Source organism: Schistocerca piceifrons, chromosome 2 (assembly GCF_021461385.2).
Source record: "Schistocerca piceifrons isolate TAMUIC-IGC-003096 chromosome 2, iqSchPice1.1, whole genome shotgun sequence".
In the NCBI taxonomy this organism is placed as follows: domain Eukaryota; kingdom Metazoa; phylum Arthropoda; class Insecta; order Orthoptera; family Acrididae; genus Schistocerca; species Schistocerca piceifrons.
This window is the reverse complement of record NC_060139.1, coordinates 74863252-74868640: the sequence shown is the minus strand read 5'-3', so window position 1 is coordinate 74868640 and position 5389 is coordinate 74863252. Positions and strand designations below refer to the sequence as shown.

General features: G+C 42.7%; 1 pseudogene; it reads right to left on the bottom strand.

Moving 5' to 3' along the window:
• Positions 1-1923: 1923 nt before the first annotated feature.
• On the bottom strand, positions 1924-2041 carry LOC124778898 (annotated as a pseudogene).
• Between the last annotated feature and the right edge of the window lie 3348 nt (positions 2042-5389).

The window sequence follows — 5389 nt, the reverse complement described above, 5'->3', positions numbered from 1 at the left end:
ATGAGAAGATCCCGTCGCAACGAAAAACGCCTTTGTTTTAATGATTGCCACTCCAATTCACGTATCATGTCTGTGACACTATCTCCCCTATTTCGCGATAATACAAAACGAGCTGCCCTTCTTCGTGCTTTTTCGATGTCATCCGTCAGTCCCACCCCTGATGCTGATCCCACACCGCACAGCAGTACTCTAGAATAGGGCGGACAAGCGTAGTGTAAGCAGTCTCTTTGGTGGACCTGTTGCACCTTCTAAGTCTTCTGCCAATGAATCGCAGTCTTTGGTTTGCTCTACCCACAATATTGGCTATGTGATCGTTCCCATTTAGGTTATTTGTAATTGTAATCCCTAAGTATTTAGTTGAATTTACAGCCCTCAGATTTGTGTGAATTATCGCGTAATCGAAATTTAGTTGATTTCTTTTAGTACTGATGTGAATAACTTCGCACTTTTCCTTATTCTGGGTCAATTGCCACTTATCGCATTACACAGATATCTTATCTAAATCGTTTTGCAAGGCGTTTTGATCATCTGATGACTTTGAAAGACGGTAAATGACAGCACCATCTGCAAACAATATAAGACGGCTACTCAGATTGTCTCCTATGTCGTTAATACAGATCGGGAACAATAGAGGGTCTATAACACTTCCTTGGGGAGCGCCGGATATTACTTCTGTTTTACTCAATGACTTTCCGTCTATTACTACAAACTGTGACCTTTCTGACAGGAAATCACGAATCCAGTCGCACAACTGAGGCGATACTCCGTAGGCACGCAGTTTGGTTAGAAGACGCTTGTGAGGAACGGTGTCGAAAGCCTTCTGGAAATCTAAAAATATGGAATCAATTTGACACCCCCTGTCGATAGCACTTATTACTTCATGCGTATAAAGAGCTAGTTGTGTTTCACAAGAACGATATTTTCTGAAACCGTGCTGACCATACGTCAATAAATCATTTTCTTCGAGGTACTTCATAATGTTCGAATACAGTATCATGGATCATTTTCACGGTCGAAAAATATCTATCGCAACAACATAGCATGGCATACATGCTATTTACCAGGAAAATTTACGCCATCGCTGACTTGAAAACGTAAGACAATTGATACTTAACGCCGTAATCTGCTTAATCAAGCAGAAAACACCGTTGAAAAAATAAATTTTACAGACTACAAGATGTGCTTTTTCTTCGAAAAATTGTCTCCAATATTCTGGTGCGTCTTGTGATTGAAATTAATGTAAAAATGTCCGGTGTTTGATTTAAAATCCCCCCCCCCCCCAGTCTTTAAGACTGGCCCATATATTCAGTGCCGCGGGAAACCAATCTATCTGGCAACGCTGGATTCACAGATGCGACGGACAGGAGGTGCGGGGATTTAAAAGCTTGATAACACTGTCTCCCTCCTGCCCCGCCACCACGAGCCCAGAACACTGTCTAGACTATGATGCGTCATTGCAGTCTAAGGACCTAGTGAACTTGAAAGTGATTCGTGTTACCGGTAACAGTACAATAGTTTTGTTAGTAGCTGCTTTCCTAGTGGAAAAGAATAAAAGGTATTCGTATGGCGCGGGCAATACACTGAAAGTAATAACATATGCAGAAGAACATGGACACAGAGTAGCTGAGCTTCAATTCGGCCCTCCACCATTCGCGATGGCGAGCTAGTAAAGAAGAACTGAAAAAAAGAGGAAGAATACACGTGCAAATAGAGGCAGCAGCAGCACTCCGTCTTCAGATCGCAAGTGGCCCATCGGCACCATCCGACCGCCGTGTCATCCTCAGTTGAGGACGCGGATAGGAGGGGCAAGTTGTCAGCAAACCACTCTCCCGGTCGTTATGATGGTATTCTTGACCGAAGCCGCTACTATTCGGTCGAGTAGCTCCTCAATTGTCATCACGAGGCTGAGTGCACCCCGAAAAATGGCAACAGCGCATGGCGGCCGGGATGGTCACCCATCAAAGTGCTGGCCACGCCCAACAGCGCTTAACTTCGGTGAACTGACGGGAACCGGTGTATCCACTACGGCAATGCCGTTGCCGTGCAAACAGAGGACTGAATGCAAAATGGCCAAACCTAGAAGATGTATTCAAATAGATTCGGGACACTGTCAAAATTGCATTAGAATTAATACAAAAAAGGTTGGAATACACGCTCGTAAGCTAGCGCTGCAGTGGAACTGAACAGACTTTATGGGCGGAGTTGCTTGGTGCTACAGGTTTATGAAGCGTCATGGACTTACCAAGCAAACGAAAACCAAAATATCTCAGAAAATGTAACAAGAGTATGACAGAAAATATTATCTTTTCATCGCTTCATTATTCAACACTGAACGAAAACCAGTGTGGAACTAAGACAATTAGTGAATGTGGACGAAACTGGCCGCGCGGGATTAGCCAAGCGGTCTGCGACGCTGCAGTTATGGTCTGTGCGGCTGGTCCCGGCGGAGGTTCGAGTCCTCCCTCGGGCATGGGTGTGTGTGTTTGTCCTTAGGATAATTTAGGTTAAGTAGTGTGTAAGCTTAGGGACTGATGACCTTGGCAGTTAAGTCCCATAAGATTTCACACACATTTTTTTTTTTTGGACGAAACTCCTCTGATCTTTCATGTGGCAAGTGACAGGATTGTTGCCATGAAAGGTGCTAAAAGTGCGACTATAAACACAAGTGGACATGAAAAAAATGCACTACACTGTTGTCCTTTTATGTTGTGCTAAACTTCATCCAATGATCATTTTCAAGCACAAAACAATGTCAAAACCTTCTGAAATACCGCCAGGTGTCGTGCATGTACATGGCAAGGGTTGGATGGATGAGGCTGGTATGGAATAACAGACTGTGGGAGAGAAGGAAAGGTGCTTTATTGAAGAAGCGTTCTCTTCTTGTGCTAGATCAGTTTAGTAGTCATTTGAAAAATTCTGTGAAAGAGAAACTGAGATAGAGAAATACAGAGTTAGCTGTTATTCTAGGAGGAATTACTTCACATCTGCAACCTCTTGAAGTCTCAATAAATAAACTATTTAAAGTGTATATGAGAGAGGAATAGAACAAATAGATGATGGATGAAACCCAACATGAATTCACGACAAGGGGAGCTCTAAAACGACCTGCAATCTAACAAGTGTGTCAGTCGATAATACAATCGTGGTCTAGAGTGAGAGAAGACATTATTGTTAAATCTTTCAAGACGCTTGACATAAGTGACGCCCTCGATGGCAGTGAAGACCATCTTATATATGAAGAGGACAACGATAATGAGGAAGACGAGGAAGAAGTAGAAAGTTCAGACGACGATTTTCAGGGATTTTTTTTAAAAAAATGGCTCTAAGCACTATGGGACTTAACTTCTGAGGTCATCAGTCCCCTAGAACTAACCTAAGGACATCACACACTTCCATGCCCGAGGCAGGATTCGAACCTGCGACCGCAGCGGTCGCGCGGTTCCGGATTTTAGCGCCTAGAACCGCTCGGCCACTCAGGCCGGCGGGGTTTTAAAGGTCAGTTCTGTTTTATAAACTAAGAATTACTTTAGTCTGGATTTTCAGTCTAAAAATAAAAATGGGAAGAATATTATTTTAAAAAAGTTGTTTGAAAATTAATGTGCTTCTTACAATCCGTAAAATACGGCAAGTTCAAAGCGCCTTTGCTCAGGTACAATAAAACCCAGTATGCTTGTGTGTTGCCTATTTGGCTGCTTGGTTAAGCCTATATTACGACGCTAAGTATAAGTTTCCTTACTTTTGCAGGTCGGCAGTGATGTATACTTTCTTGATTAAGTAGCGTGTGTGTCATGTGAAGTTGTTACAATAGACATTTTTCTACTGTGAAGATGGTTCATGATCGAAACCGGCCGTGAAGAAATGTATTTATTGTAAGACAGCACTGTGTGTACCATGCATTTCTCCAAGCAAAATCATTGTGCCAGGTGCTTAAACGGAGATCACTTGTTAGTCTATTAATAACCAAAAGCAATGTGTCACATTTTTTGTGATCAGTGACTCTTCCAAACGATCCACGAAATGTTCCTCTAACTCTGATCTGCGAACAGTTAGGCGGCTAACGCTATGACCATATCTTGGAGAGTTCAGTTATCTCCTCTTGCTAACGTAACCTAAGCGACGATGATTGAGGTCTTCCTTCTACCACTCTGGTATCTTCCCTACTGATGTGTGCTACTGATCTTTGTCTTGCCTACCTCAGAGCGCCTTGTTTGGAACCTCTACAAAACGTCCGACTTCGATCCATGCGGTTCGCAAAACGCTCTACTCTTGACCTTAGTGTGCCCTCTCTGCTCCTGACATGTGGCTACAACACTGGAGATCGGGGTTACCAATCCCTGTCAGGCCACTGTGAATCAATTTCTTCCAGTGTGAAACGCTGAAGTTTCTATAAACGAATGCTATTATTTTTCCATTAAGAACGCCATCGATGGTGTTCACCTTTTCCATGCCTAACTGAGCTAGTGTTCTTTCTCTAACAATATTGGAGTTGACATGACTTTACTTTTTTTTAGTGATCTGCACTCATGCAGGGTGTTTCAAAAGCAATGAATTCATTTTACAAGACTATGTCTTCTGCATTGTGAAGATAGGAATTTGTAGTGGGTTTTAACTTACTCATAGTTCTGCAAAGATTTTATTTTCAAATGAGCGATTCGATTTTTTGTATTGGTTTGATAAGGCACGCCCAAAACCAACTTCTGTGCCAACCTCTTCATCTCGCAGTAGGTCTTGCACCAAAAGTCCTCAGTTATTTGTTGGAGTTTTCCAATATCTGTCTTCCTCTATAGTTTCTACCTTCTGCAGCTCCCTTTAGTACCATGGAAGTTATTCCCTGAGGTCTTAACACATGCCTTATGACCTTGTATCTTCTCCTTGGCAGTGTTCTTAATATGTTCCTTTCTTCGCCGATTCTGTAAGAACCCCCTCAGTCCATAACTTACCACTCCACCTAATTTTCAACAATCTTGAGTAGCACCAGAAGTCAAACGCTTCGATTCTCTTCTGTTCCGGTTTTCTCACAGTCCACGATGCAATGCTGTGCTCCAAAGTACATTCTGCGAAATTTCTTCCTCAAATTTAAACCTCTGTTTGATACTAATAGACTGATTATGCTCAAGAACTCTCTTTCCCTGTTGTAGGCTGCTTTACACGTTCTCCTTGCCTCGTCCGTCGTGGGTTAGTTTGCTTCCAAGGTAGCGGGATACCTTAACTTCGAGATCACCAGTTTCGATGTTAAGCTTCTCGCTATTCTCATGTCTGCTGCTTCTCATTACTTTCGTCTTTCTTCGGTTTTCTATCAATCCGTATTCTGCACTCATTAGATTGTTCATTCCATCCAACAGATCCTGCAAAAAAATGGCTCTCAGCACTATGCGACACAACTTCTGAG